A 12,248-nucleotide genomic window follows, 5' to 3' on the forward strand; every position below is an offset into this window, starting at 1 on the left:
ATGTACAGAGGTCAATGATAAGTAAGATTCAACAATGATAATAAACCTTGAAAACAAATTAACTGGTTGATTTTCTTCCTACTGAGTCCACATACTTCTCATTTGTTCTGGCTGGCAGCATAGCAACCTACTGGTTAAGAGTGGCCTGTTTGCTTTGTCAGAGCTGTTGTCCAGATGTCTAAATACATATATTTATAACATAATTTACATTACATAATTAGAAGTTTAAAATCAAAGTGTTTGTTAACATCAGAGTGTAAAGTCATAGAATAGGAGGGGTGGTGTGGTGGTGGTGGTGGTTTTTGGGGAGTTTTGTTCGGCAGGAGTTTTTTTGGGGTTTGGGGTTTTTGCTGACTTGAAATGAAATGTTACATAAAGGAGACAGACATTCAAACATTGAAAATCCACATCAACATGCTGAGTTTATTACAGAACAGCTCGCTGGAAATTATTGGGTACTAATCTGTTAATACTGCAGCTGATCCTTGGTCAACCTGTTACAAGAGCAAATTGCCATTCCCAGCTGTGCCATACTATAAGAGGATAAACATCAGAGTGGCCCTTAGGAACAACCTATTTCAAGAATATCTCCTCAGTCTTTTACAGCTAATCAGAGCGACACTAACAGAAGGAAAGCTGCCAGAAGGGAGCATATGTAAATATCAATCCAACTGGATGCAGTAAAGCACTGACTACTTTTTTTTTCTTTAAATGTAGTAAGATATTGAAAACTCACTATTAAAAGACTGCAGAATTAAGACTCAGGAATCTAACGCACCAAAAATCTGGGCCTGAGTACTTAGAAGAGTCTCTTCTCTCTCATTGCAATAAAGCCCCAGTGGAGCTCAGGGGGAGTTATGTACCTTAGTGCTCAGCCTGTGTCAAGGACAATGTGGTGGACTCCCCAGTCTGAAGTTGCAGTGCCAACCAGAGCATGACGTACATTCGGGTACCCAAATGTCTCTGAATCTTACCAGCTGCTACATAAAATAAATTTCCACTGAAACAAGCTGTGGCCGATACTTTTTCATTCCACAAATGCATTTTCTCTTCCGTTTCTACAACTTTCATTTGTACTTTTTCTACCTTGTGCTTCCTTCACAATTTCAAGATGACTGCTGTAGTCGTGACTGAACAAGAACCCCCTCTGCACTCACAGCAAGTCTTGTCTAAAAAAAGGCTGTTAGCATTTGTAAGCTTTTTAAGGCAGAAATATTTACTAGCTGTTTGCACGACACCTAAAAGTATGGGACTGCCAATCTAAGGTCTTTGGCCACTACTGCAACATTAACATTACAGAATTACTTTACATTTATAATCCTTTTGCTTTCTGTTGCCTATGGAAAAGTGTATTCATACTAATTGCCAGATGTCAGATGACTTAACACCACTTATTTTTATTATCCTCAAACCCATTCCAAGATGAATAAAGTAACTGCAGAATCACACTGTTTATTTAATGTACTACAAGAAATTACCTCCTTCATTTGCGAAAACATTTATGAGGATAAACAAAGGCTCCTGAAGAAAACTATTTTACTGTTGTCTTTTCAGTAATTACAGAAATATGGACTAGACAATTTTTAATACTGACAAAACCTAGCACATGGGCAGGGGCAAGCTCTGTGAAAGCCATCCTGACGCTTCTACACTACTAACCCACTCTTCTGGGTCAAAATATCAGAGGAAGGAAAAGATATTTCTCCACACATAAGCACCCCCCAGGCAGCACCCATCCCATGGTGTGGGCAGGAAGGGCTGTGTTCCCTGCCTGCTCCCTCCCCAGCACAAACAGTTCAGCTGCATCCATGGAGTGTGACCCAGGCCAGCCAGCAGCTGGCTGTCTGACTACTCTCTTGAGGGTTGCTATTCTCTTTGGTCTTGCTTTACATAGTGTTAGTACTCACGCTGTCGGTTCCTGCTGGAATTACAGCCTGAAAAGAGAGTGGAGGGACACAAAATGTCTTGACATTTGACTACTGAAAACTGGGGAGTGGTGTTAATCATTGAAAATATGAGAGTATATGAGAACTGCTAGTTAAATAGGTACCTGAATATAATTTATACATATTTTCCACTATTTATGCCAGAGCTAGATCTAAAAGCTGGCACTAAAGAACAATTCTTACCAGTTTTACAAGCTTTTTCCTTGGCACATGCGCCTGCTACAGCACAGACCAAAGGGCTTTACAAGCATTATATGGCTTTTTTTATCACCCACTCACTAATATCTTCAACAAAAATGGTAGCTTCATCTTTGGTCTTCTACCTGCATGGGGAATATTTGGCCAACCTTCATAAAATGAGATCAGTTTGAAAGCTACCAAGATTACAAAACAATTTGAGCCACACAGACAGTCCTTCCCATCCAAACCGTGTGTTCTTCTGCTGATGCTGCCAGAATCACCAGAAAGGCCTCTCCAAACCCACAGAAATTACTTCCCTTACGTGCTAGTGCTTCTCTGTGTGCAGGAGGAAGGACAGTCTTGTGGCTCACACAGACTTGGCTGTCAGCATGTGTGCCTTCTATTCCTGGTGGTCACCAACTTCTCTTGTGACTTTGGGAGAATTATCAAACTTCTCCACTCACCAAAATGTCTGTCTGCTGTACAACACAACAATTTCACTCTTTAATAGAAAGAAATACCTTTGGAAAATTTAATCACTTGGCATGGATGGGAAGCAGTGTAAGAGTTAAAAATATTGTTATTTCATGGTGCAGTATTTAGTAGCATTTCAGCTCTCACTGACTAAAATTTTCATCAAATATATAGTGTCTTTATCTCTGAATATTATCTACAGTGTCAAGGCATAGAGAGGTAACTATTTAAATATAACTACCTTTCTGCACCTGAGGGAGGAATGTACAAGTACATTCCAAAGTAAGCACATCTTGAACTCACTCCACCTTCACAGTTACGGTAATTTTCAACAGCAATACTGTTTATATGTAATTCTTGTAAATCCCTCCCCAGGCAACTGCTATCAGATCAATATTCCACATCAAACAATTACTGAAAGTTTTCAATGTCTACCTCATTTATTTGTAATTAGGTGTATTTCATCATTTTCACCATGCTGCTGTCCAGCAGCCCAGTGCAGTGTAACAAGTGTCCACCTGAGTGACACAACTCACATGGCTCAAAGGAAGGAGCAGCTGTATTTGTACACATCCTTTTACTGTTAATTCCCAGTGCTAACACAGATTTGGACACAAAACCAAACAATGTGCAAGACCTTTGTGATGCTGCTCTCCTGCAAAGCTGGTTGGAAAGATGACACACAAGGAGGTGGCACACTAACCACATTCTGAAATATTTTCTACAGCTTAGAAACTGTTGCTTTCAAAAAAGTTTGAATTTCACAAATAGAAGGAGGCATCAGGAGGGCTTCCACTGACAGACTTCAAACGCTATATATTTGAATTAAAGCTGAAGGCAGCTGTTTTGTGAACCCGGTGTAAATAAATTTCTTCAATCTTGACATTAAAGAAAAAAATGTTACCTTATGTAAATAACCAGACAACCTTGAACTGGAACTTACAATTAATTTCAGAGCTCATGTTCTCAACCTACCTCAACAAAACAAATTTCAGGTGGATCATCTGAACACAGAGACTGAAATAAACTCAGTGTGGAACAGAGGTAAAAAAAAAAGTTGGAGACATAATTTCTTTTCCGTATTTTTCTCTTCAACCTTGGGACTGCCTAGCTTAAGGGCTGCTATAACAATGCAAGAAGTGATGTCATCCTGGGGAATCTTTTTCTTCATCAAAAGTACTGTATCGATCACCATTACCTATGATTTTCCATTCACTTTCAAAAACAGTTCATATTAAATTAAGCTGTTGAGCACTGGATTGTAGGTGTCTTGAAAAGACATTTTAATTTCTCAGATAGAAACAAAGTGAAATTGCCATCTAAAAGATTCTGCTGCCTTGTATTATTCACAACTTTCTACTGCAATGATACCAGATCTACTGCAGTAATACTAATTCTAGTTTTGTTCGTGGAGCTCCTGTGCAGAAGTTTTGCTCCTTCAAGGCCACTGTGCACAGAATTATCTGGAAATGCCTTGAGCACTGTGAGTATGCTGGGTGTGCAGGAGGAGGTCAATAGGTTTTGTGCTCCACATTACCATCACTAAATATTGATGCAATTAGGGTACATCCCCAAGTATGAACAAGACACTCAGATCTGCTTCTCTGCAATTGTAACCCAGTTACAACATTGTTGTGTTGGTTGGTATTTCACCAAGCAATAGCCAAGTGTGCACACAGTTTTGTGTTCTCCTTTCATACTATGACAGGAACCGTAAGTCAAACTGTCCTGTTGTTCGACTGAAAATATGGATTGTATAAAAATGAAGTTCTTTCTCACCCAGACTGGTACTAACAGCACTGCTTCCAAGCTAATCATGTCCTCCAGTGAAAACTAGTTTGTTCAGAACCCATTTGATATTTTTCCTGTAGCACCTATGTCTAAAGGGACAGCTCTGTACAGGAAAACAAATAAAAAGGAAGCTGTTAATGGGATGAAGCTGTTAATTTTCATTGTCTTAGCTCCCAGAAGCTCCAAGAGCCAACATGGAGACCACAAGAGAAACGAAGCTTTCAGAGCTGATTTCAATGCAGCAGTATGAGTACCACCACTAGTGAAGGAGTAGAGCTGTTTTCATGCCACCGTTTGAGATGTTACAGGGACCTTCCTTTTGTGGAGGTGAAGCTGAAAATCAGAAGCAGTAGCAATTATTTTTTTTCTTCCACATGCATTAAATTCCTTGTCAACAACAAGGAATCCTCATTCCAGAGGGTCACATATCCTACACAGAGCATGAACATACAAAGCTGCTGCATGTGTCTTTATCCCACCCAAACTGTAGCCTCATTAACACTGTCCTGAGGGAAACAGTTCTTTTTTTATCATTTGTCCAGCTATTTTTATAATCTGAAAAACTTCCCAAGAAATATAATAATCTCCCGCGGTTTACTGATTAAATTAAGTATAAAATACAGTATTTAAAGTCTGATCAAAGGTTGTCCAAGCTCCTCCTCTTTACCTCCTTACTACAGCTAATAAAACCCAACAAATTAAAACCCACAAACTCAATTATTGTGAACAGAAATGGACAATAAATTCTCCTACTCTACAACCAGCTAAGGAAAACTGAAAAAACCCCCCAACATTCTCCCTCTTACAAAGATACAGTTAGTCACAGGAATATAGAAGGAAGGAGAAGTTTGTCTGCCAGACATTCCTAAGGAATGTGTCCAAATAATTAGGTGTAGGGAGCACATTTGAATACAGTCTGAGAACACACTGATTTTTTGCTTGAAGTTCTCAATAACTAAAAATTGCATTAATTAACACCTGAGGGAATATTCATGCATTTTTCATACGTGAAAACAATCTGCATGCAAATGCCATCCAGACTCTCCCCAAGTGACTCGATCTGACTAGAGCCGGTCAGAAAAGAAAGCACTTTTCAGCCCTTGGACTCGCCCCCAGAGGGAGCACACTGCAGGCACGAGGGAAAAGGGCTTTTAGTTGGTTTAGGTGACATTGATTCATGAGGCCAGTGCCTACTGAAGGACAAACCAGATGCTGAACACATTCTGCTCTAGTGTAACGTCTTTTCCCAAGGTCCCTAGTAAGATTTTAAACAAAAGGTGAATAAAAATTGCCTGTTTCACTAGAAAGGGAAAACATCTGACATGTTCTTAGGAAAGGAGCTGTGAGAAATCATCAGGAGATAAGCTGTTTAAATAAAGACATTGAAATGTCTCTATGTACACAGATACAAGAGAAAGGCTGCTTTATCCTCTCAGTTTTGATATCTACTGGCAGATGTTAATTTTCTGACTCTTAAAATGAGCACTTCTGAAAGGAGACTGGCTATAGAACCAAACAGAAATTAAGCATGTTAGTCAAAATGCCCCATATTTTTACATCTCTTATTAATGTCTCCATCTCATGCTTCTAGTTTTTCTAATAGGACTTTAAGACCTTACATTTTATACTTAGCTACTGATACACAACTGTAAACTGAGGTTCAACAAGAGGATCCATAAGTTTAATCATGAACACTGTATATTTCCTCACCCTGACAGTTTAAGACAACTTGATGAAATATTTATTACTGATTTCAGCTCTTAAAAGCTGAGCTACATTTGTGTCTTAATTCTATAATTATCTGGTGACACATCAAAATATGCAATCCCTAAAAATGGAAAAAACCTCCAAAACGCTCTCTGGCAGATCAATAGCTTTAAAGGTAGAACTGACAAAAAGTAAAATCCCCTGACAAACTGGTTTTGTTATTTTGTACCGAACTGATCACCGTTTATGTACATTAAGCACTGATCCATTCTGATAAGATCCCAAATACACACAGACCACTTTAATCCCATATATGCCACTTCACAAATGCCTCAAAAAAATAGGAGAGTGGGAGCCTGCAATGGGGGACAAAGTGCTTCAAGAATAAAGTTAATGACCTTTATTCCCACGCTGGCTACTGAAGCCTCTAAGAAGGTCCTTGAACTTCGACCTGTGGAAAACAATGCTAGCTGTGGGGAAGCAGCTCATGCTCTAGACCTGTTCCAGCCCTGATGCCCTGCTGAGGCTCTGGACAGCGCTCCTGTGGAGAGTCCAGTGCATGCAGGAATGCTCTTTCCATGACATCCTCTCTCTAAGAAGGCACTTGAATGATTTCCATACAAGCAGTTGAAAGCCATCAAGTCACTAAGAACTTCAAACTTGAAGCTCACTTAGGGAGGTCATGAGAGGTAGCTTCCCCTATTACAAAGCACTTTATAGAGAGAACCACAGACAGGCTTTTGTTGAATTTGGGTCATTTTTTAAGTAAGGCCCATTCTCAACACATGCATTCCTGTGTTTATACTTCAACTATGAATAAGGTATACTTGAAAGTTAAACAAAGACCCTGTAATTACAAGTTTCAAGTAGTTCCACAGAATAACAACTTCTGAGGACAGAGATAGATGCTTTGAGCATTGGCTATTTACCAACCAGCTGTCATGGCAAACTCCAGCCCTTTACATAGAGTAAATCACCTAAAAGTCGACTTCTGGCACCTGGGAAACTTTCAGAACATTGGGGATCTTAGATATTTACTTGTTTCTTACAGCACAACAGGAAATTAAAGAGATGAACATACAGAATGACTCAAGAGGATTAATGCAACTAGCAAGAATGAAATATCCAATTATTTGTTCCAAGTTTCTCATGAGAAATTAGTGTGGTCAGACAGAGCATCAGATTTCAGCCCAGAATGCTTATTTAAGCCTTTGCATTTGCCTACATACTTCATTTAGGCTTGAGACTCTTTAGCTGAGGCATCCCAGGTCCTCAAACTCCAGCAGAAAATGCTAATAGAATCGAGATTCTGGGGATGAAACAGGCAGTCCTGCTGACTGATGGAAGGCGATCAAAAACCTTTTGTCTTTGTGGGGATGGCAGCCCTAAGTGACCTACAGCAGTAAAGGGCTGACTGTGATACATGTTGCCATAGATTGGAATTATTCCATTTTTAATTAGTGTCTCAAGCAATAGGAATCCCGGGGGGAGATTTCTGCCCTGTCAGGAAAAAAAATGTTGACCTTCAGCCTCGGGTTTCATCGCTCACTTCGATCCCACCTCGGCGGTGGGAAGCCCTCCGCTCGCCCAGAGCCTGAGGAAGCGGACAAGCGCAGGGTGGGACATGCGGCGGCTCCATTTCTCCCCGCGGATCGCTCCCGGCCGCCATCCCCGGCCGCCATCCCCGGCCGCCATCCCCAGCGCCCGCCGTGAGGGCTCGGGCCGGGCGGCGGCCGCGGGTGCGCCCCCTGCCGGACCGCGCGGGACCTCCAGCCCCGCCGAGGGGGCGAGAGAGGAGCGAAAACCGAGGGGAAAGCCAGGGAAAACCAAGGGAAAATCCAGGGAAAACCAAGGGAAAAAGCCAGGGAAAACCAAGGGGAAAACCGAGGGAAAGGAGTCGGGAAGCGGCCGCTGCCGGCACTGCCCTCCGCGCCGCAGCTCTGACTGGCTCGGGCATGGAAAGGCCTGCGCAAAACCCTTACACTTTATTATTATTATTATTATTATTATTTGCAATTCAGAGAGCACAAGACCCCCTCCATCCACGTGTATTCTCCAAGGGCCGAGGGTACTTCCAGTGAGAGAAGGCAATTAAAACACTGGGCCCTGGAGTTTGGCACTTTCCTTCTTCTTTAAAAGCAGAATTGACCACTGCGGTTCAGTGGGTTCCCAGGGTTCTCCGAGAGAGATGCACTCCTTTCTTGGCAGTGTTACAGATTGCTTTATTAGGGTGCAAGACACTACTGCCAATTAAAAATAAACTAGGAGAAAAGGCTAAAAACAATAATCAAGCAGGAAGCCAAATTTCTTTTTAGAGATGAAAAACTATCTGTAAGATTAATATTAATTTATCTCAGCAGGCAGCTTTGGCAATCAACTTTTTTTAGAATATGATTGATTTCCTGCTTCCATTAGGTTTCTTCTCACACTGTGGTATTATCTTAATCATCAAACCAAAAGAAAAATCTCTACCAATAAAGTGCATGATACTTTAATAAGCATTGGTGTAGGCCAAGGGCTCAATTTTTAATCAGAATATTATTTGTATCATAGCACAACCTGAGGCTACACACTGAACCATTACAGTATGATGGTAGTCCCAGGGAGCTTAACACCTACAAGACAAGAAAATACAAGGACCAGAGATGCTGGGGAAGGACATATATAAGATCAGTAGCAGAACTGAAATGAAAATCTCCATCTGCAAGACACTCTTATCTACAGGATCACACTGTTTTCCATCAAAATGCCATACTGTGGAAATGAGTGCCATTAGATAACAGCTCAGCAAATGCCTCACAGCAAGGTATGGACACTGAGTACAAGTCTGCAGGAACAAGTGAGAATACTCTTCTGCACACACAAGTGAGAAAAAAACTCTTCCTTTATTGTTTTTTCTCTAGGATAGAGAAAGCAACTGGAGAAGCAAACTGAAATCAAATATTCCTTAAGGGACCAGTGAGTAATATTTAATGTCTAAGCCAAATTAACTTCAAGAGTATGGCAGTGTCATGACTGATTCAGAAATGCTCCTACTTCAGCACCAATTCCCTGTGGAGTAATGCAACACCACACTTGCAGCTTTTTTTCTGCTGCGCAGCATCTGCCAGACTCTGGCTGATTGGCAAAAGAAAAATTAAACATTTATGTGGCAGATGGATCAGATGTGTGCACTGTCAGTCATTCATTAGTACAGACACTTAATGAGGATATGTTACATACTGCTGCCACCCCAGCCAAGAAGGCTTTGTTTGAGCAAGTCATGGAGTTTTGGGGAGTCCAGGAGTTTTCCATGCACACAGCACAACCTTTCCTTAAGTCATAGAGAGTAATTTCAGAACTTATGAAATTCTGAAATTTACAAACAAGATGACTGTGGTGATGCATGAGTCAGAATTTTATAACCTTCCTCATCACCATCAAAACTTGCAATTATATCTCAGTCCTTCTTACCTACTGAAACCTTTGCAAAATCCGTCCAGCTAGTGAGAAAAAAGAAGGAACAATCTTGGGAAAGGAATTCCAAAATGTAGCTCTTTCCTGTATACTGCAAGCAATCTTTGAGCTGACATTAAAAATCTTTACATTTGAGATATATACAGAATCTGAATTGCTAGCTTTAGAATTTATTGTGCAAAGGTGACATTTTTTATATGCGTCTACTTTCAGAAGGATGGCATCAGAGCTACTGCCAGGATTGAGACAGTAATCTGTACCACCAAGATTACTCAGAAATCCTATTTGCAAACCAAGTCCTATTAAAACACCCCAGCCTCTGAACCCCTCCTCCTTTAGACAGTTATTTTGCAGCCTCAGCTCTTTGAAAGGTTTTTTCCACTGTAAGGAATGAATGTGACAGATACAGACACACATTGAAGTAATTTAATGAAGCTAATTGGCCTGCAGTTATCAGAGGAGGCCATAAAAGGAGGTAAGAGTGTGGGCTTAAAAATCCATGAAGCTATGTTATGTTTAACCTAGTAGGGTTAGATGGAGCAAATATACACAAATCCCCTGTAAAAGTGGTATCAATGCAATGAATGGAACTGCTGGAAGAGGCAGAGGCTGTTGCAACTCCACAGCAAGCCAGTTAAAGTTAAGGAATTTGTTTAATTAGGGAAAGCAAAATGGCCCCATTACTAAACTGCAACACACAGGGTAGGGAGGCCTGGGGAAGGCTGGAGGGACGTGCCATCACAGAGACCCACACCAGGGCCAACAGCAAACCAATAGTTCCCTTGCAAGCCAACAGATTCCACGGTTCTGTGATAAAAACATGGCTTAGCTGGGCTTACCCTGCACTCTTATCAAGTGCTTTTCCCCCGCTGTGAAGATAGTAACTGCAGGGAATGCACTCCAGCGTTGAGCCTGACAGCCATCCCTCAGAAAGGGGTGCTCCAACACGACAGTAGATGGCACTGCTGGAATGCAGTCCGAGCCTGCAGGATCCTGCAAACAGCCCAGAGAGGGGCTGTTAGGCTGGACGAGAGAGTGGTTCATTCACAAGCTTGTAACACTTAAAACCCATGGCATTTGCTTTAGGGAAAACGCGAGTCCTTCTGTATCAGAGCCTCAGCAAGAGCTAAACTACAGGGCAAGTATGTTAACAAAAGGCTTAGTTTAAAATGGCACGAGAAGCCATCCAAAGGTCACCTACTGTACTCCCACCTTGCAAGCCAAGGCTTTTGCCAACACCTCCTTCAAGGGGATGGGCACCAGATATTCCAGTTCACATGAGCCATGGGGGGACAAACCATTCTGGATTTTAGCAAGAGTACCACTGCCACATTATTTAGGAGAGCTTACTTCTCAATCTCCTGCTTTGAGCTCGCAGGGGAAAGCTCTGCAGCGACAGCAGTTTCGGGGCTCCAAAAGTGTTCAAGTAAAAGGCCATTCTGGAAGCTGTTCCAGCTGCTGCACAAAGGAGATGCACAAACTTGGTGCAAAGAAGAAAAGGTTTTATACATGTATGTACTTAAATAGATGTAAATGCATATGTGTATACACACTATGGGTGTTTTCTAAAACTTGCACAGTACATAGCAGACTTCTTTGTTAGCCCTTTAGCAAAGCAGATGCAATGTGTAAGAGTTTAGGTGCACAATACTCAAACATTTATTTAGTTGCCAAAACACAGACAATTTTTACCCTGGACAAATAACAAAAAAGATAATACTTCTACACATTTTCAGATATCAAGAGGGCTTAGTAGCTGCTCCTAAGTTACACAGCAAGACTGCTCAATATTCCCAAATTACTCTGTGTTAAATATACAGTTCTTATCAATTATGTTCTCCACAATGTACAGTTCTGGATCAGTATCTTGTTTTAATTCGAGTCCTAAAAGCCATTCCCAAGACAACTCTGACATCAGAAGGGGAAGCATTTAAAAACCACATTTCCTTGCACAGCAAATAGCCTGCAGGTTGAGACATCCTTCATATTTTATATAAATATACATGGCAATACCACTTACTGCAACACACTTCTTGCTGTACACCTTATCCAACCGTTTAAAATCAGAAAGTCACAAAGAGAAAGCTGCCAGTGCATTGTGCCTGTACCGGCTCAGAGCTGTGAAGCGAGGCAGGAAAGGACAGAAGTCACCTCAGCCCGGGCCTCTGAAGGCTAATCCGGGCACCAGGCAGGCCCACACCTGGGACTGCTGGGCACCAGGCATTCTTCAGCAGAAGGGAAAGCTGCCAAGGGGCTTTCAGCACACAGAGTTCACCTTTCCATGGGCAGGTGTGCCAGGCAGCTTGGTCCTGGCTGGTGCCACTGTAAGGAATGCCCCTGCTGCAGCAGGCATACCCTGCCAGGAAGCCACCACAAGAAAGAGGGAAAGACACATGCTGGCAGCACTATTTTAGATTTCATGCCATTTCGGCAGTGTTTTCTAGTTTTAATGGTACTGAATAGCTGTCACACTCCACATACATCTTGAAGGGAAAAAAAATAATCTTTCCCTTCTGGGCTCTTCTTGCAGAGCATTTGCGATTAAAAGCATTCTTGCTTCAAGTCAAATTGAAGATCAAATTGTTCACTTAGTTAGGAATCATACACTGTGCGTCTACCTCTTCCATTACTTAAAATAAAACATCTAAATCTTATGTTACGAGAACTGTATTTGCAGCAGAGACAAGAAAAGCT

The sequence above is a fragment of the Onychostruthus taczanowskii genome, unplaced genomic scaffold, assembly GCF_017590055.1.
Source record: "Onychostruthus taczanowskii isolate IOZ18803 unplaced genomic scaffold, ASM1759005v1 scaffold65, whole genome shotgun sequence".
NCBI classification, from domain to species: domain Eukaryota; kingdom Metazoa; phylum Chordata; class Aves; order Passeriformes; family Passeridae; genus Onychostruthus; species Onychostruthus taczanowskii.